Source organism: Salmo salar, chromosome 18, assembly GCF_965601325.2.
Source record: "Salmo salar chromosome 18, fSalSal1, whole genome shotgun sequence".
In the NCBI taxonomy this organism is placed as follows: domain Eukaryota; kingdom Metazoa; phylum Chordata; class Actinopteri; order Salmoniformes; family Salmonidae; genus Salmo; species Salmo salar.
Genome location: NC_138308.1, coordinates 2433762 through 2453804, shown reverse-complemented (window position 1 = coordinate 2453804; position 20043 = coordinate 2433762). Strand labels below are relative to the sequence as shown.

Below are 20043 nucleotides of genomic sequence, written 5' to 3'. Positions count from 1 at the left end.
TTGACACATTCTGTAGTACCATAGTGGTAACAGAAAATTTCATGAATTCTTTATTTTGGAAATTCCAATACGTGCCATGAATATTTTTAAAATTCGGTTTACTCCTTGCAGAAAAATCAAGCAGCAGTTTCTGTAGTGTAGTGGTTATCACGTTAGCTTTACACGTGAACGGTCCTCAGTTTGAAACCGGGAGGAAACACTGCTCTTTGACATGTGCAGTAGGTACTGTACTATTAACAGACAATAGTTATTTTCATAAATTCCTAATTTTGGAAATTTGAACACGTGCCATGAATATCTGTAAAATTCGGTTTACTCCTTGCAGATAATTGTTGAAGAAGATTCTGTAGTGTAGTGGTTATCACGTTTGCTTAATACGCGAAAGGTCCTCGGTTCGAACCCGGGCGGAAACAGAGCTCTTTGACACGTGCAGTAGGTACTGTACTTTCAACAAAGAGTTGTTATTTTCATAAATTCTGTATTTTGGAAATTCGAATACGTGCCCTGAATATCTGTAAAATTCGGTTTACTTCTAGCAGGAAAATCAAGCAGCAGTTTCTGTAGTGTAGTGGTTATCACGTTCGCTTTACACGCGAAAGGTCCTCGGTTCGAAACCGGGCGGAAACAGTGCTCTTTGACACGTACAGTACTTTTAAAAGAGAATAGTTATTTTCATAAATGCCTAAATTTGGAAATTTCAACACGTGCCATGAATATCTGTAAAATTCGGTTTACTCCTTGCAGATAATTGTTGAAGCAGTTTCTGTAGTGTAGCGGTTATCACGTTCGCTTAAGGAATGTCCGGAATTCACATGCCACAAATGTAGTGAACAAGGGCATTATGCCAGAGAATGTCGGAACATAGGAAATGTGTGCAAAATGTGTGACAGACCTAAAGTTAGATGTAGCTGTAATAAGGGAGAAAATCACTTACTTTTGCAAACAATGGACCTCACGTCTGAGGAAGAGGGGAGTGTGCCTATGGAGAGGGAGGATGAGAGTGACATGGAGAGTGTGACTCCAGAGACAGTGGCAGATAAGCTTGAAGAGCCTGTAATGTCTCCTGGCAAAGCACGAGACGCCGTTTTAGTCTCTGCTGCTGACAAGGTGGAACAGCAGCACATGATGGGTGAAAGACATACACAGGTAGAGATGGTGCAAGGTGCTTCTCAGGTGCCTGAGCCAGCTTTAAGCCTGTGTAAAAATTACACCAAAGAGTGGGCTGGGTCCACTGAAGTCACGGGCACTGTTAAAGCGCACTTTTCAAAAGGCTTCCCCGCCGATCCCCCCAAAAATCCAAATAAAGAGACGGATGATGAAATAGATAGTGAGGATCTTCAGTTGTTTGTAAAAAATAAGAGGTCATTGTCGAAAACCAGGGAGATGATGGGTTTTGGAAAAAAGAAAAAGTAGGATTTTTAAGGACTTGTTTGGCTCTGATTATACTTCTGCACACATTCATAATGATTACAGTCGCATCCCTAAATGGTAACAGTTTGAGAAACATGAGCAAATTTGAGCAGGTATTAGTGTCTGTTAAGGCAGACATGTTGTGTTTTCAAGAGACCAATTGGACAGACTCCAAAATGCAGGAGATTAAGAGTAAATGGTCAGATTTAATTTTTTGTAGTCATGGAGGGGATAAAACATGTGGTGTGGCTATTTTGATAAAAAATGATGTGGTGCAAAATGTAAAAGAAATATATGCTGACAATGATGGCAGACTTATTGTAATTGAATTTGAAGTTCAAAATGTAGTTTTTCGTTTAATTAATGTTTATGCTTCAAACATTGAATCTGAAAGGAGAGAAATGTTTCACAAATTAAAAACACTGTGCTCAGAAAACTGTATACTGATAGGAGATTTTAATGTGAGGTGTAGTAGAATGGATGCCTCTAGTTGTGCTAAATTCAGATATGACTCTTCTAGAAATGCATTATGGAAACTTATGAATGAGGAGAATCTAGTAGATATATGGAGGGCTGAAAATCCAAACAGAAGAGTATTCTCTAGAAGGCAGGTGGTTCTAAAGGAATTAAAACAAAGCAGAATTGATTTATGTCTAGCAAAACAAGAATTGGTGCAGAATGTTAAGAAGGTGTCATATACCTTTACAGCATATAGTGATCATGCAGTAATGTCATTTCAAATGGGTTTTGGTGTGGAGAGGAGAGGGGGAGGTGTCTGGTGTTTAAATGCCAGTCTGTTAAAGGAGGAAGGATATAGAAATGAAATTGTTGAATGTATTAATGATGAAATGTCTAATGTACTGTTAAAAGAGAATGTGTGTTTATGGTGGGAGGAAGTGAAAGTAAAAGTAAAAAATAGGAGTATTAGGTACGCAAAAAATCATAACCGTTTAGATAAGCAGAAAGAAATAATGCTTAGGAATAGGATGTTGCATGAACTTGAAAAGGCTGATACGGATCCAGACTATGATGTTGTGAATTATTTGAAAATCCATGCAGAGCTGGGTCGTTATGAAAAAAATAAATGTTTGGGTGCTATTGTTAGGAGCAGGGCACAGTACGCTTTGGAGGGAGAGAAATGTACATCCTTTTTTTTGGGTCTGGAAAAAAGAAAACAAACTAAGAGTTACATTGTAGAGTTGGAAGATGAAAGAGGTGTAAAGGTAAACGATTTTGTTGGGATCTTAGAGACAGTTGAAACCTTTTACAGAAATCTTTACAAAAAGAATGATGTAGATAAAGTGTGTGTTGTAAAAGTGTTGGATACAATTAGTGCCAAAGTATCGCAGGCAGATAGAATGATGTGTGATGAAGAGATTTCGATTATGGAAATCAAGGAAGCAATTGTTAGCACGCAAGGTAATAAAAGTCCGGGTTTGGATGGTTTAACAAATGAGTTCTATAAAGTCTTTGTAGATATTTTGGCACCCATTTTAGTGAGGGTGTTTCATTATATGGAAGAGAATAAGGAAATCCCTGAGTCTATGTCAACTGGAATGTTAACGATCTTATTCAAAAATAGGGGCAGTAGATTAAAGTTAGAAAATTATAGGCCTATTAGCCTTCTAAATTCGGATTATAAGATACTGACTAAAGTGTTAGCGAATAGGATGAAAAAGGTGATTGGGAGTATTATTGAATCAACACAAGCCTACGGCATACCTGGAAGAGATATTTCAGATGTAATTTGTACAATTAGGGATGTTGTTAATCAAATGAAAAATGAAGGTGGTATAGTTTTAAGTTTGGACTTTAACAAAGCTTTCGATAGAGTGGAGCACAGCTTTTTATTACAGACTTTGGAGAGGTTTGGGTTTGGGCCAAAGTTTGTATCTTGGATCAACCTGTTGTATAGTGGGGCTAAAAGTTGTGTTAAATGTAACGGAGTGTTAACAGATACTTTCCCTGTGGAGAGGTCAGTAAGGCAGGGCTGTCCTTTGTCAGCTCTGCTGTACAGTGTTTCTACAGAACCGTTAGCTACATTGATAAATAGTAATAAAGAAGTAAGGGGTGTTGGAATCCCAGGTGGTGGTGTCAGTGTTGTACATCAGTACGCTGATGACACTACTTGTACTGTGAAGGATATAGAAAGTATTGGAAGCATTATGGGGATCATAGATATATATGGCAAGGCATCGGGTGCTAAAGTTAATATAGAGAAGACTGAAATAATGTTTCTTGGGGATATCAATGTAAACGGGTGTGAGATTCCATTCAAGAGCGCAAAGGATTTTATTAAAGTGCTGGGAGTAAACATTGGTGTAAAGGAGAAAGAGGCAAAAGATATAACTTGGACTGGGATCCTTAATAAAGTCAAGCTAACGTTGAATTTCTGGAAAAATAGAAAACTAAAGTTACAAGGGAAAGTAATTGTTGCAAATGCTTTGGTATTATCCAAATTTGTGTATGTTTTGGGAGTCCTGGACATGCCGGAGTGGGTCCTAAATGAATTGAATAATGTGGTGTCAAATTTTATATGGGATGGTAAAGGAGTGAGAATATCTCAGAAAACATTGATTGCTGACTATGTGGATGGAGGTTTAAAACTTGTAGATTTAGATGTCAAAAGAAAAGCTATTAGGATAAAAACAGTAAAGAAATATTTGTATGACAGTGAAGATTATGGCTGGAAACACTTCTTTAGAGTCTACTTAGAGGAGAGTGGTGGTTGTGAGGATAATGGTTTATTGATGGGGCTTAAAAGGGCAATGTTTGAAAAGGTACCAGATTTTTATAAAGAGGTGCTAAATGCATGGGCAGAGTTGTTGCCTAATGTATATTATGAATGTGGACATATTGACCTGATTATTTATCAACCTATATTTCTGAATGAGAAAATCAAGAACAAAGAAAAAGTTTTGTATAATAAAGTATTTATGAGTGCAGGTCTACGGCAAATAAAAGATTATACATATGAGGTAATTCCAGGGTTTTTACCTGGGGAAGCTATTTTTGACATAATCAATGAATGGGATGAAGAGGTGGGAAGGGGAACAGTGAATAATATGTATGACAAGATAAAGAATAGTATACCAAGAGCATGGGTTGATTTAATAAATAGTGAAGTTGAAAGAGAAGATTTATTTGTATTTCCTAATTTGTTCATTGGTAGCAGTAAGAAGAAAGTACATTTATCTAGTATACCAGTGAAAAGATTGTATAGAATAATGGTAGGAAAAGTGTGTAGAAGGCCGGCTGCTGAGAAATTTTGGAAAGTAGTTTTTCCGGAATTGGATGAAAAAAAGATATGGGGAAATTTAAATGTAAAATATAATAGTAAGGAGTGTGAAAATAATGATTTCAAACTAAGACATAATAGAATATTTACAAAGGTGGTGCTAAAGAAAATTAATTGTGAGATAGAAAGGGAATGCGACGTATGTGGACGTTTCCCGGAAACTCTTATGCATTTGTTTATAGAATGTGAGGATTTAAAATATTTTTTTTTGTAAAGTTAAGGAAATGTTATGTAGAAACTGGGGGGGAGATTTCGTGAAAAAGTATGCGTGGGAGGAACTTTTGTTATTTGGAGTGTCTGGTAAATGTGAGGGTGCTAATGTGTGTTTGTTGAATATGGTTTTGAGTTTTGTGAGGTATGCTATTTTTTGTAGGAGGAATTATGTTTCTTTTGACAGAAAGAGGGTTCAGGTGTGGAGTATCTTTATAGCACTGTTCAGTAAACACATAGATATGTTGTTTAATTATGGGATGGAACATTTTGATGAGTCTTTTGTTGAAGGGAGTGGGTTAATTTCACGAGAGGAGAGTGGAGGTATCACTTATAATTTTTGAAAGCACTGTTTTGATATTTTCTTTGTTGATAATTTGATAGGGGGTGAATTGTTCACCTGCCTCTGTTAGTCTAGTGTCTTCTGTATTGTTCTCTGTGGATTGTACTGTAAACAGTAGATTGTACTGTAAATATTGTAAACAAACATTTTTGATAATAAAAAAAAAAAAAAAAAAAAAAAAATCACGTTTGCTTCACACGCGAAAGGTCCCTGGTTCGAAACCGGGCGGAAACAACGCTCATTGACACATTCTGATTTAATGTAGTGGTAACAGAAAATTTCATGAATTCTTTATTTTGGAAATTCGAATACGTGCCATGAATATTTTTAAAATTCGGTTTACTCCTTGCAGAAAAATCAAGCAGCAGTTTCTGTAGTGTAGTGGTTATCACGTTAGCTTTACACGTGAAAGGTCCTCAGTTTGAAACCAGGAGGAAACACTGCTCTTTGACATGTGCAGTAGGTACTGTACTATTAACAGAGAATAGTTATTTTCATAAATGCCTACTTTTGGAAATTTGAACACGTGCCATGAATATCTGTAAAATTCGGTTTACTTCTTGCAGGAAAATCAAGCAGCAGTTTCTGTAGTGTAGTGGTTATCGCGTTCGCTTTACACGCGAAAGGTCCTCGGTTCGAAACCGGGCGGAAACAGTGCTCTTTGACAAGTGCAGTAGGTACTCTACTATTAACAGAGAATAGTTATTTTCATAAATGCCTAATTTTGGAAATTTGAACACGTGCCATGAATATCTGTAAAATTCGGTTTACTCCTTGCAGATAATTGTTGCAGAAGTTTCTGTAGTGTAGTGGTTATCACGTTCGCTTAACACGCGAAAGGTCCTCGATTCGAAACCGGGCGGAAACTGAGCTCTTTGACACGTGCAATAGGTACTGTACTTTCAACAAAGAATTGTTATTTTCATGAATGCCTAAATTTGGAAATTTCAACACATGCCATGAATATCTGTAAAATTCGGTTTACTCCTTGCAGATAATTGCTGAAGCAGTTTCTGTAGTGTAGTGGTTATCAAGTTCGCTTAACACGCGAAAGGTCCTTGGTTCGAAACCGGGCGGAAACAGAGCTCTTTTACAAGTGCAGTAGGTAATGTACTTTCAACAAAGAATTGTTATTTTCATGAATTCTGTATTTTGGAAATTCGAATACGTGCCATGAATATCTGGAAAAATCGGTTTACTCCTTGCAGCTAAATGTAGCAGCAGTTTCTGTAGTGTAGTGGTTATCACGTTCGCTTTACACGTGAAAGGTCCTCAGTTTGAACCCGGGAGGAAACAGTGCTCTTTGACATGTGCAGTAGGTACTGTACTATTAACAGAGAATAGTTATTTTCATAAATGCCTAATTTTGGAAATTTGAACACGTGCCATGAATATCTGTAAAATTCGGTTTACTCCTTGCAGATAATTGTTAAAGCAGTTTCTGTAGTGTAGCGGTTATCACGTTCGCTTAACACGCGAAAGGTCCTCGGTTCGAAACCGGGCGGAAACAACGCTCATCGACACATTCAAGAAGTACCATAGTGTTAACAAAGAATTTCATTATTCTCTTATTTTGGAAATTCGAATACGTGCCATGAATATTTTTAAAATTCGGTTTACTCCTTGCAGCTAATTGTAGCAGTAGTTTCTGTGGTGTAGTGGTTATCACGTTCGCTTCACACGCGAAAGGTCCCTGGTTCGAAACCGGGCTGAAACAACGCTCATTGACACATTCTGAAGTACCATAGTGGTAACAGAAAATTTCATGCATTCTTTATTTTGGAAATTTGAACACGTGCCATGAATATTTTTAAAATTCGGTTTACTCCTTGCAGAAAAATCAAGCAGCAGTTTCTGTAGTGTAGTGGTTATCACGTTAGCTTTACACGTGAAAGGTCCTCAGTTTCAAACCGGGAGGAAACACTGCTCTTTGACATGTGCAGTAGGTACTGTACTATTAACAGAGAATAGTTATTTTCATAAATGCCTAATTTTGGAAATTTGAACACGTGCCATGAATATCTGTAAAATTTGGTTTACTCCTTGCAGATAATTGTTGAAGAAGTTTCTGTAGTGTAGTGGTTATCACGTTCGCTTAACAAGCGAAAGGTCCTCGGTTCGAAACCTTGCGGAAACAGAGCTCTTTGACACGTGCAGTAGGTACTGTACTTTCAACAAAGAATTGTTATTTTCATAAATTCTGTATTTTGGAAATTCGAATACGTGCCCTGAATATGTGTCAAATTCAGTTTACTTCTTGCGCGAAAATCAAGCAGCAGTTTCTGTAGTCTAGTGGTTATCGCGTTCGCTTAACACGTGGAATGTCCTCGGTTCGAAACCCGGCGGAAACAGAGCTCTTTGACACGTGCAGTAGGTACTGTACTTTCAACAAAGAATTGTTATTTTCATGAATTCTGTATTTTGGAAATTCGAATACGTGCCATGAATATCTGGAAAAATCGGTTTACTCCTTGCAGCTAAATGTAGCAGCAGTTTCTGTAGTGTAGTGGTTATCACGTTCGCTTTACACATGAAAGGTCCTCAGTTTGAAACAGGGAGGAAACAGTGCTCTTTGACATGTGCAGTAGGTACTGTACTATTAACAGAGAATAGTTATTTTCATAAATGCCTAATTTTGGAATTTTGAACAAGTACCATGAATATCTGTAAAATTCGGTTTACTCCTTGCAGATAATTGTCGAAGAAGTTTCTGTAGTGTAGCGGTTATCACGTTCGCTTAACACGCGGAAGGTCCTCGGTTCGAAACCCGGCGGAAACAGAGCTCTTTGACACGTGCAGTAGGTACTGTACTTTCAACAAAGAATTGTTTTTTCATAAATTCTGTATTTTGGAAATTCGAATACGTGCCCTGAATATCTGTAAAATTCAGTTTACTTCTTGCAGGAAAACCAAGCAGCACTTTCTGTAGTGTAGTGGTTATCACTTTCGCTTTACACGCGAAAGGTCCTCGGTTCGAAACCGGGTGGAAACAGTGCTCTTTGACACGTGCATTAGGTACAGTAATTTTAAAAGAGAATAGTTATTTTCATAAATGCCTAAATTTGGAAATTTCAACACATGCCATGAATATCTGTAAAATTCGGTTTACTCCTTGCAGATAATTGTCGAAGCAGTTTCTGTAGTGTAGCGGTTATCCCGTTCGCTTAACACGCGAAAGGTCCTCGGTTCGAAACCGGGCGGAAACAGAGCTCTTTGACAAGTGCAGTAGGTACTGTACTTTGAACAAAGAATTGTTATTTTCATGAATTCTGTATTTTGGAAATTCGAATACGTGCCATGAATATCTGTAAAATTCGGTTTACTCCTTGCAGCTAAATGTAGCAGCAGTTTCTGTAGTGTAGCGGTTATCACGTTCGCTTTACACGTGAAATGTCCTCAGTTTGAAACCGGGAGGAAACAGTGCTCTTTGACATGTGCAGTAGGTACTGTACTATTAACAGAGAATAGTTATTTTCATAAATGCCTAATTTTGGAAATTTGAACACGTGCCATGAATATCTGTAAAATTCGGTTTACTCCTTGCAGATAATTGTTGAAGCATTTTCTGTAGTGTAGCGGTTATCACGTTCGCTTAACACGCGAAAGGTCCTCGGTTCGAAACCGGGCGGAAACAGAGCTCTTTGACACGTGCAGTAGGTGCTGTACTTTCAACAAAGAGTTGTTATTTTCATGAATTCTGTATTTTGGAAATTCGAATACGTGCCTTGAATATCTGTAAAATTCGGTTTAGTCCTCGCAGCTAAATGTAGCAGCAGTTTCTGTAGTGTAGTGGTTAGCACGTTTGTTCACACGCGAAAGGTCCCTGGTTCGAAACCAGGCGGAAACAACGCTCATCGACACATTCAAGAAGTACCATAGTGTTAACAAAGAATTTCATTATTGACTTATTTTGGAAATTCGAATATGTGCCATGAATATTTTTAAAATTCGGTTTACTCCTTGCAGCTAATTGTAGCAGTAGTTTCTGTGGTGTAGTGGTTATCACGTTCGCTTCACACGCGAAAGGTCCCTGGTTCGAAACCGGGCGGAAACAACGCTCATTGACACATTCTGAAGTACCATAGTGATAACAGAAAATTTCATGAATTCTTTATTTTGGAAATTCGAATACGTGCCATGAATATTTTTAAAATTCGGTTTACTCCTTGCAGAAAAATCAAGCAGCAGTTTCTGTAGTGTAGTGGTTATCACGTTAGCTTTACACGTGAAAGGTCCTCATTTTGAAACCGGGAGGAAACACTGCTCTTTGACATGTGCAGTAGGTACTGTACTATTAACAGAGAATAGTTATTTTCATAAATGCCTAATTTTGGAAATTTGAACACGTGCCATGAATATCTGTAAAATTCGGTTTACTCCTTGCAGATAATTGTTGAAGCAGTTTCTGTAGTGTAGCGGTTATCACGTTCGCTTAACACGCGAAAGGTCCTCAGTTTGAAACCAGGAGGAAACACTGCTCTTTGACATGTGCAGTAGGTACTGTACTATTAACAGAGAATAGTTATTTTCATAAATGCCTAATTTTGGAAATTTGAACACGTGCCATGAATATCTGTAAAATTCGGTTTACTCCTTGCAGATAATTGTAGCAGTAGTTTCTGTGGTGTAGTGGTTATCACATTCGCTTTACACGCGAAAGGTCCTCGGTTCAAAACTGGGCGGAAACAGTGCTCTTTGACACGTGCAGTAGGTACAGTAGTTTTAAAAGAGAATAGTTATTTTCATAAATGCCTAAATTTGGAAATTTCAACACGTGCCATGAATATCTGTAAAATTCGGTTTACTCCTTGCAGGTAATTGTTGAAGCAGTTTCTGTAGTGTAGCGGTTATCACGTTCGCTTAATACGCGAAAGGTCCCTGGTTCGAAACCGGGCGGAATCAACGCTCATTGACACGTGCAGTAGGTACTGTACTTTCAACAAAGAATTGTTATTTTCATGAATTCTGTATTTTGGAAATTCGAATACGTGCCATGAATATTTTTAAAATTCGGTTTACTCCTTGCAGCTAATTGTAGCAGTAGTTTCTGTGGTGTAGTGGTTATCTCGTTTGCTTCACACGCGAAAGGTCCCTGGTTCGAAACCGGGCGGAATCAACGCTCATTGACACATTCTGAAATACCATAGTGGTAACAGAAAATTTCATGCATTCTTTATTTTGGAAATTCGAATACGTGCCATGAATATTTTTAAAATTCGGTTTACTCCTTGCAGAAAAATCAAGCAGCAGTTTCTGTAGTGTAGTGGTTATCACGTTAGCTTTACACGTGAAAGGTCCTCAGTTTGAAACCGGGAGGAAACACTGCTCTTTGACATGTGCAGTAGGTACTGTACTATTAACACAGAATAGTTATTTTCATAAATGCCTAATTTTGGAAATTTGAACACGTGCCATGAATATCTGTAAAATTCGGTTTACTCCTTGCAGATAATTGTTGAAGAAGTTTCTGTAGTGTAGTGGTTATCACGTTGGCGTAACACGCGAAAGGTCCTCGGTTCGAACCCGGGCGGAAACAGAGCTCTTTGACACGTGCAGTAGGTACTGTACTTTCAACAAAGAATTGTTATTTTCATAAATTCTGTATTTTGGAAATTCGAATACGTGCCCTGAATATCTGTAAAATTCGGTTTACTTCTTGCAGCTAAATGTAGCAGCAGTTTCTGTAGTGTAGTGGTTATCGCGTTCGCTTTACACGCGAAAGGTCCCTGGTTCGAAACCGGGCGGAAACAGTGCTCTTTGACACGTGCAGTAGGTACAGTACTTTTAAAAGAGAATAGTTATTTTCATAAATGCCTAAAATTGGAAATTTCAACACGTGCCATGAATATCTGTAAAATTCGCTTAACTCCTTGCAGATATTTGTTGAAGCAGTTTCTGTAGTGTAGCGGTTATCACGTTCGCTTAACACGCGAAAGGTCCTAGGTTCGAAACCGGACGGAAACAGAGCTCTTTGACAAGTGCAGTAGGTACTGTACTTTGAACAAAGAATTGTTATTTTCATGAATTCTGTATTTTGGAAATTCGAATACGTGCCATGAATATCTGTAAAATTTGGTTTACTTCTTGCAGCTAAATGTAGCAGCAGTTTCTGTAGTGTAGTGGTTATCACAATCGCTTTACACGTGAAAGGTCCTCAGTTTGAAACCGGGAGGAAACAGTGCTCTTTGACATGTGCAGTAGGTACTGTACTATTAACAGAGAATAGTTATTTTCATAAATGCCTAATTTTGGAAATTTGAACACGTGCCATGAATATCTGTAAAATTCGGTTTACTCCTTGCAGATAATTGTTGAAGCATTTTCTGTAGTGTAGCGGTTATCACGTTCGCTTAACACGCGAAAGGTCCTCGGTTCGAAACCGGGCGGAAACAGAGCTCTTTGACACGTGCAGTAGGTGCTGTACTTTCAACAAAGAGTTGTTATTTTCATGAATTCTGTATTTTGGAAATTCGAATACGTGCCTTGAATATCTGTAAAATTCGGTTTAGTCCTCGCAGCTAAATGTAGCAGCAGTTTCTGTAGTGTAGTGGTTAGCACGTTTGTTCACACGCGAAAGGTCCCTGGTTCGAAACCAGGCGGAAACAACGCTCATCGACACATTCAAGAAGTACCATAGTGTTAACAAAGAATTTCATTATTGACTTATTTTGGAAATTCGAATATGTGCCATGAATATTTTTAAAATTCGGTTTACTCCTTGCAGCTAATTGTAACAGTAGTTTCTGTGGTGTAGTGGTTATCACGTTCGCTTCACACGCGAAAGGTCCCTGGTTCGAAACCGGGCGGAAACAACGCTCATTGACACATTCTGAAGTACCATAGTGGTAACAGAAAATTTCATGAATTCTTTATTTTGGAAATTCGAATACGTGCCATGAATATTTTTAAAATTCGGTTTACTCCTTGCAGAAAAATCAAGCAGCAGTTTCTGTAGTGTAGTGGTTATCACGTTAGCTTTACACGTGAAAGGTCCTCATTTTGAAACCGGGAGGAAACACTGCTCTTTGACATGTGCAGTAGGTACTGTACTATTAACAGAGAATAGTTATTTTCATAAATGCCTAATTTTGGAAATTTGAACACGTGCCATGAATATCTGTAAAATTCGGTTTACTCCTTGCAGATAATTGTTGAAGCAGTTTCTGTAGTGTAGCGGTTATCACGTTCGCTTAACACGCGAAAGGTCCTCAGTTTGAAACCAGGAGGAAACACTGCTCTTTGACATGTGCAGTAGGTACTGTACTATTAACAGAGAATAGTTATTTTCATAAATGCCTAATTTTGGAAATTTGAACACGTGCCATGAATATCTGTAAAATTCGGTTTACTCCTTGCAGATAATTGTTGAAGCAGTTTCTGTATTGTAGCGGTTATCACGTTCGCTTAACACGCTAACGGTCCTCGGTTTGAACACGGGCGGAAACAGAGCTCTTTGACACGTGCAGTAGGTACTGTACTTTCAACAAAGAATTGTTATTTTCATAAATTCTGTATTTTGGAAATTCGAATACGTGCCCTGAATATCTGTAAAATTCGGTTTAATTCTTGCAGGAAAATCAAGCAACAGTTTCTGTAGTGTAGTGGTTATCGCGTTCGCTTTACACGCGAAAGGTCCTCTGTTCGAAACCGGGCGGAAACAGTGCTCTTTGACACGTGCAGTAGGTACAGTACTTTTAAAAGAGAATAGTTATTTTCATAAATGCCTAAATTTGGAAATTTCAACACGTGCCATGAATATCTGTAAAATTCGGTTTACTCCTTGCAGGTAATTGTTGAAGCAGTTTCTGTAGTGTAGCGGTTATCACGTTCGCTTAACACGCGAACGGTCCTCGGTTTGAAACCGGGCGGAAAAAGAGCTCTTTGACACGTGCAGTAGGTACTGTACTTTCAACAAAGAATTGTTATTTTCATGAATTCTGTATTTTGGAAATTCGAATACGTGCCATGAATATTTTTAAAATTCCGTTTACTCCTTGCAGCTAATAGTAGCAGTAGTTTCTGTGGTGTAGTGGTTATCACGTTTGCTTCACACGCGAAAGGTCCCTGGTTCGAAACCGGGCGGAATCAACGCTCATTGACACATTCTGAAATACCATAGTGGTAACAGAAAATTTCATGCATTCTTTATTTTGGAAATTCGAATACGTGCCATGAATATTTTTAAAATTCGGTTTACTCCTTGCAGAAAAATCAAGCAGCAGTTTCTGTAGTGTAGTGGTTATCACGTTAGCTTTACACGTGAAAGGTCCTCAGTTTGAAACCGGGAGGAAACACTGCTCTTTGACATGTGCAGTAGGTACTGTACTATTAACACAGAATAGTTATTTTCATAAATGCCTAATTTTGGAAATTTGAACACGTGCCATGAATATCTGTAAAATTCGGTTTACTCCTTGCAGATAATTGTTGAAGAAGTTTCTGTAGTGTAGTGGTTATCACGTTGGCGTAACACGCGAAAGGTCCTCGGTTCGAACCCGGGCGGAAACAGAGCTCTTTGACACGTGCAGTAGGTACTGTACTTTCAACAAAGAATTGTTATTTTCATAAATTCTGTATTTTGGAAATTCGAATACGTGCCCTGAATATCTGTAAAATTCGGTTTACTTCTTGCAGCTAAATGTAGCAGCAGTTTCTGTAGTGTAGTGGTTATCGCGTTCGCTTTACACGCGAAAGGTCCCTGGTTCGAAACCGGGCGGAAACAGTGCTCTTTGACACGTGCAGTAGGTACAGTACTTTTAAAAGAGAATAGTTATTTTCATAAATGCCTAAAATTGGAAATTTCAACACGTGCCATGAATATCTGTAAAATTCGCTTAACTCCTTGCAGATATTTGTTGAAGCAGTTTCTGTAGTGTAGCGGTTATCACGTTCGCTTAACACGCGAAAGGTCCTCAGTTTGAAACCAGGAGGAAACACTGCTCTTTGACATGTGCAGTAGGTACTGTACTATTAACAGAGAACAGTTATTTTCATAAATGCCTAATTTTGGAAATTTGAACACGTGCCATGAATATCTGTAAAATTCGGTTTACTCCTTGCAGGTAATTGTTGAAGCAGTTTCTGTAGTGTAGCGGTTATCACGTTCGCTTAACACGCGAACGGTCCTCGGTTCGAAACCGGGCGGAAAAAGAGCTCTTTGACACTTGCAGTAGGTGCTGTACTTTCAACAAAGAGTTGTTATTTTCATGAATTCTGTATTTTGGAAATTCGAATACGTGCCATGAATATTTTTAAAAATCGGTTTACTCCTTGCAGCTAATTGTAGCAGTAGTTTCTGTGGTGTAGTGGTTATCACGTTTGCTTCACACGCGAAAGGTCCCTGGTTCGAAACCGGGCGGAAACAACGCTCATTGACACATTCTGTAGTACCATAGTGGTAAAAGAAAATTTCATGAATTCTTTATTTTGGAAATTCGAATACGTGCCATGAATATTTTTAAAATTCGGTTTACTCCTTGCAGAAAAATCAAGCAGCAGTTTCTGTAGTGTAGCGGTTATCACGTCCGCTTCACACGCCCCTTTTTGGAGTTTCAGGAAGTGGAAGAGAAGCAGGTGTCTGAGTGCTTGAGAGAGAATATCGTTTTTTTTGGAGGTCTAGTTGACTTATAAGTTTGAAAGTTTGTGAGTGACTGTAGTGAAGTTTCTGTGAAACGTTTTTGCTATTGTCCCCCATCAGCATGGCTTCGGACAACATGGACAACATGGCTTCGACATCAAGAATACAAACGACGACGAGAAAGGACAACAGTGAAATCAGAATGTTAAACGAAGAACTGAAAAAAAGAACATATGAGAAGGAACTGACGGTGAACGTGGAAATAAGTGGAGAAGGGAAAATAACAACGATGGAATTGCTGAGAGGAATAAAGGAAGTTTGCGGAACAATACTGGGATGTCGAATGAAAGACGGGAATAAGTATGAAGTAACAATGTCTCATGTAAATGGAAAAGAAAGACTAATAGACGGGCTAAAGATAAAGAACTGTCAAATCATGGCTAAAGAACTAGGGAACGATGAGCTGGTGGTGTCCTTTTTGAACTTGCCCGCATACATTACGGATGAGGAGATAGAAGAGAAACTAAAAGGCTGGAAGGTGAAGGCGACCACGCCAATCAAGAGGAGGATGTGGCCAGGAACGGACATTGTAGATGGGACAAGATTTTGCAAGGTAAAGTTTACAGACAATGTGCAATCCTTGCCATATTCTACTAAATTTAACACTGTCGAGGGATTTGAATATTTTCGTGTAATCCACGACAATCAAGTGAAGGTATGTAGATTATGTATTCAGCCGGGGCACATACTTAAGGAATGTCCGGAATTCACATGCCACAAATGTAGTGAACAAGGGCATTATGCCAGAGAATGTCGGAACATAGGAAATGTGTGCAAAATGTGTGACAGACCTAAAGTTAGATGTAGCTGTAATAAGGGAGAAAATCACTTACTTTTGCAAACAATGGACCTCACGTCTGAGGAAGAGGGGAGTGTGCCTATGGAGAGGGAGGATGAGAGTGACATGGAGAGTGTGACTCCAGAGACAGTGGCAGATAAGCTTGAAGAGCCTGTAATGTCTCCTGGCAAAGCACGAGACGCCGTTTTAGTCTCTGCTGCTGACAAGGTGGAACAGCAGCACATGATGGGTGAAAGACATACACAGGTAGAGATGGTGCAAGGTGCTTCTCAGGTGCCTGAGCCAGCTTTAAGCCTGTGTAAAAATTACACCAAAGAGTGGGCTGGGTCCACTGAAGTCACGGGCACTGTTAAAGCGCACTTTTCAAAAGGCTTCCCCGCCGATCCCCCCAAAAATCCAAATAAAGAGACGGATGATGAAATAGATAGTGAGGATCTTCAGTTGTTTGTAAAAAATAAGAGGTCATTGTCGAAAACCAGGGAGATGATGGGTTTTGGAAAAAAGAAAAAGTAGGATTTTTAAGGACTTGTTTGGCTCTGATTATACTTCTGCACACATTCATAATGATTACAGTCGCATCCCTAAATGGTAACAGTTTGAGAAACATGAGCAAATTTGAGCAGGTATTAGTGTCTGTTAAGGCAGACATGTTGTGTTTTCAAGAGACCAATTGGACAGACTCCAAAATGCAGGAGATTAAGAGTAAATGGTCAGATTTAATTTTTTGTAGTCATGGAGGGGATAAAACATGTGGTGTGGCTATTTTGATAAAAAATGATGTGGTGCAAAATGTAAAAGAAATATATGCTGACAATGATGGCAGACTTATTGTAATTGAATTTGAAGTTCAAAATGTAGTTTTTCGTTTAATTAATGTTTATGCTTCAAACATTGAATCTGAAAGGAGAGAAATGTTTCACAAATTAAAAACACTGTGCTCAGAAAACTGTATACTGATAGGAGATTTTAATGTGAGGTGTAGTAGAATGGATGCCTCTAGTTGTGCTAAATTCAGATATGACTCTTCTAGAAATGCATTATGGAAACTTATGAATGAGGAGAATCTAGTCGATATATGGAGGGCTGAAAATCCAAACAGAAGAGTATTCTCTAGAAGGCAGGTGGTTCTAAAGGAATTAAAACAAAGCAGAATTGATTTATGTCTAGCAAAACAAGAATTGGTGCAGAATGTTAAGAAGGTGTCATATACCTTTACAGCATATAGTGATCATGCAGTAATGTCATTTCAAATGGGTTTTGGTGTGGAGAGGAGAGGGGGAGGTGTCTGGTGTTTAAATGCCAGTCTGTTAAAGGAGGAAGGATATAGAAATGAAATTGTTGAATGTATTAATGATGAAATGTCTAATGTACTGTTAAAAGAGAATGTGTGTTTATGGTGGGAGGAAGTGAAAGTAAAAGTAAAAAATAGGAGTATTAGGTACGCAAAAAATCATAACCGTTTAGATAAGCAGAAAGAAATAATGCTTAGGAATAGGATGTTGCATGAACTTGAAAAGGCTGATACGGATCCAGACTATGATGTTGTGAATTATTTGAAAATCCATGCAGAGCTGGGTCGTTATGAAAAAAATAAATGTTTGGGTGCTATTGTTAGGAGCAGGGCACAGTACGCTTTGGAGGGAGAGAAATGTACATCCTTTTTTTGGGGTCTGGAAAAAAGAAAACAAACTAAGAGTTACATTGTAGAGTTGGAAGATGAAAGAGGTGTAAAGGTAAACGATTTTGTTGGGATCTTAGAGACAGTTGAAACCTTTTACAGAAATCTTTACAAAAAGAATGATGTAGATAAAGTGTGTGTTGTAAAAGTGTTGGATACAATTAGTGCCAAAGTATCGCAGGCAGATAGAATGATGTGTGATGAAGAGATTTCGATTATGGAAATCAAGGAAGCAATTGTTAGCACGCAAGGTAATAAAAGTCCGGGTTTGGATGGTTTAACAAATGAGTTCTATAAAGTCTTTGTAGATATTTTGGCACCCATTTTAGTGAGGGTGTTTCATTATATGGAAGAGAATAAGGAAATCCCTGAGTCTATGTCAACTGGAATGTTAACGATCTTATTCAAAAATAGGGGCAGTAGATTAAAGTTAGAAAATTATAGGCCTATTAGCCTTCTAAATTCGGATTATAAGATACTGACTAAAGTGTTAGCGAATAGGATGAAAAAGGTGATTGGGAGTATTATTGAATCAACACAAGCCTACGGCATACCTGGAAGAGATATTGCAGATGTAATTTGTACAATTAGGGATGTTGTTAATCAAATGAAAAATGAAGGTGGTATAGTTTTAAGTTTGGACTTTAACAAAGCTTTCGATAGAGTGGAGCACAGCTTTTTATTACAGACTTTGGAGAGGTTTGGGTTTGGGCCAAAGTTTGTATCTTGGATCAACCTGTTGTATAGTGGGGCTAAAAGTTGTGTTAAATGTAACGGAGTGTTAACAGATACTTTCCCTGTGGAGAGGTCAGTAAGGCAGGGCTGTCCTTTGTCAGCTCTGCTGTACAGTGTTTCTACAGAACCGTTAGCTACATTGATAAATAGTAATAAAGAAGTAAGGGGTGTTGGAATCCCAGGTGGTGGTGTCAGTGTTGTACATCAGTACGCTGATGACACTACTTGTACTGTGAAGGATATAGAAAGTATTGGAAGCATTATGGGGATCATAGATATATATGGCAAGGCATCGGGTGCTAAAGTTAATATAGAGAAGACTGAAATAATGTTTGTTGGGGATATCAATGTAAACGGGTGTGAGATTCCATTCAAGAGCGCAAAGGATTTTATTAAAGTGCTGGGAGTAAACATTGGTGTAAAGGAGAAAGAGGCAAAAGATATAACTTGGACTGGGATCCTTAATAAAGTCAAGCTAACGTTGAATTTCTGGAAAAATAGAAAACTAAAGTTACAAGGGAAAGTAATTGTTGCAAATGCTTTGGTATTATCCAAATTTGTGTATGTTTTGGGAGTCCTGGACATGCCGGAGTGGGTCCTAAATGAATTGAATAATGTGGTGTCAAATTTTATATGGGATGGTAAAGGAGTGAGAATATCTCAGAAAACATTGATTGCTGACTATGTGGATGGAGGTTTAAAACTTGTAGATTTAGATGTCAAAAGAAAAGCTATTAGGATAAAAACAGTAAAGAAATATTTGTATGACAGTGAAGATTATGGCTGGAAACACTTCTTTAGAGTCTACTTAGAGGAGAGTGGTGGTTGTGAGGATAATGGTTTATTGATGGGGCTTAAAAGGGCAATGTTTGAAAAGGTACCAGATTTTTATAAAGAGGTGCTAAATGCATGGGCAGAGTTGTTGCCTAATGTATATTATGAATGTGGACATATTGACCTGATTATGAATCAACCTATATTTCTGAATGAGAAAATCAAGAACAAAGAAAAAGTTTTGTATAATAAAGTATTTATGAGTGCAGGTCTACGGCAAATAAAAGATTATACATATGAGGTAATTCCAGGGTTTTTACCTGGGGAAGCTATTTTTGACATAATCAATGAATGGGATGAAGAGGTGGGAAGGGGAACAGTGAATAATATGTATGACAAGATAAAGAATAGTATACCAAGAGCATGGGTTGATTTAATAAATAGTGAAGTTGAAAGAGAAGATTTATTTGTATTTCCTAATTTGTTCATTGGTAGCAGTAAGAAGAAAGTACATTTATCTAGTATACCAGTGAAAAGATTGTATAGAATAATGGTAGGAAAAGTGTGTAGAAGGCCGGCTGCTGAGAAATTTTGGAAAGTAGTTTTTCCGGAATTGGATGAAAAAAAGATATGGGGAAATTTAAATGTAAAATATAATAGTAAGGAGTGTGAAAATAATGATTTCAAACTAAGACATAATAGAATATTTACAAAGGTGGTGCTAAAGAAAATTAATTGTGAGATAGAAAGGGAATGCGACGTATGTGGACGTTTCCCGGAAACTCTTATGCATTTGTTTATAGAATGTGAGGATTTAAAATATTTTTTTTGTAAAGTTAAGGAAATGTTATGTAGAAACTGGGGGGGAGATTTTGTGAAAAAGTATGCGTGGGAGGAACTTTTGTTATTTGGAGTGTCTGGTAAATGTGAGGGTGCTAATGTGTGTTTGTTGAATATGGTTTTGAGTTTTGTGAGGTATGCTATTTTTTGTAGGAGGAATTATGTTTCTTTTGACAGAAAGAGGGTTCAGGTGTGGAGTATCTTTATAGCACTGTTCAGTAAACACATAGATATGTTGTTTAATTATGGGATGGAACATTTTGATGAGTCTTTTGTTGAAGGGAGTGGGTTAATTTCACGAGAGGAGAGTGGAGGTATC

General features: G+C 38.0%; 13 non-coding genes across 13 annotated transcripts; all 13 read left to right on the top strand.

Annotated features, from left to right (window-relative positions):
- The first annotated feature begins 340 nt into the window (after positions 1-340).
- Positions 341-413, top strand: trnai-aau (transfer RNA isoleucine (anticodon AAU)). The gene has a single exon. It is a non-coding gene; the product is annotated as a tRNA-Ile (tRNA).
- A 141-nt stretch (positions 414-554) lies between these two features.
- On the top strand, positions 555-627 carry trnav-uac (transfer RNA valine (anticodon UAC)). The gene has a single exon. It is a non-coding gene; the product is annotated as a tRNA-Val (tRNA).
- A 5215-nt stretch (positions 628-5842) lies between these two features.
- trnav-uac (transfer RNA valine (anticodon UAC)) lies at positions 5843-5915 on the top strand. Its single transcript has one exon. It is a non-coding gene; the product is annotated as a tRNA-Val (tRNA).
- Positions 5916-6698: 783 nt separating this feature from the next.
- Positions 6699-6771, top strand: trnav-aac (transfer RNA valine (anticodon AAC)). The gene has a single exon. It is a non-coding gene; the product is annotated as a tRNA-Val (tRNA).
- Positions 6772-6905: 134 nt separating this feature from the next.
- Positions 6906-6978, top strand: trnav-cac (transfer RNA valine (anticodon CAC)). Its single transcript has one exon. It is a non-coding gene; the product is annotated as a tRNA-Val (tRNA).
- Positions 6979-9242: 2264 nt separating this feature from the next.
- Positions 9243-9315, top strand: trnav-cac (transfer RNA valine (anticodon CAC)). The gene has a single exon. It is a non-coding gene; the product is annotated as a tRNA-Val (tRNA).
- Positions 9316-9876: 561 nt separating this feature from the next.
- Positions 9877-9949, top strand: trnav-uac (transfer RNA valine (anticodon UAC)). The gene has a single exon. It is a non-coding gene; the product is annotated as a tRNA-Val (tRNA).
- A 141-nt stretch (positions 9950-10090) lies between these two features.
- Positions 10091-10163, top strand: trnai-aau (transfer RNA isoleucine (anticodon AAU)). Its single transcript has one exon. It is a non-coding gene; the product is annotated as a tRNA-Ile (tRNA).
- Positions 10164-10938: 775 nt separating this feature from the next.
- On the top strand, positions 10939-11011 carry trnav-uac (transfer RNA valine (anticodon UAC)). The gene has a single exon. It is a non-coding gene; the product is annotated as a tRNA-Val (tRNA).
- Positions 11012-12000: 989 nt separating this feature from the next.
- On the top strand, positions 12001-12073 carry trnav-cac (transfer RNA valine (anticodon CAC)). The gene has a single exon. It is a non-coding gene; the product is annotated as a tRNA-Val (tRNA).
- Positions 12074-12848: 775 nt separating this feature from the next.
- On the top strand, positions 12849-12921 carry trnav-uac (transfer RNA valine (anticodon UAC)). The gene has a single exon. It is a non-coding gene; the product is annotated as a tRNA-Val (tRNA).
- Positions 12922-13910: 989 nt separating this feature from the next.
- Positions 13911-13983, top strand: trnav-uac (transfer RNA valine (anticodon UAC)). Its single transcript has one exon. It is a non-coding gene; the product is annotated as a tRNA-Val (tRNA).
- Positions 13984-14552: 569 nt separating this feature from the next.
- On the top strand, positions 14553-14625 carry trnav-cac (transfer RNA valine (anticodon CAC)). Its single transcript has one exon. It is a non-coding gene; the product is annotated as a tRNA-Val (tRNA).
- Positions 14626-20043: the final 5418 nt, after the last annotated feature.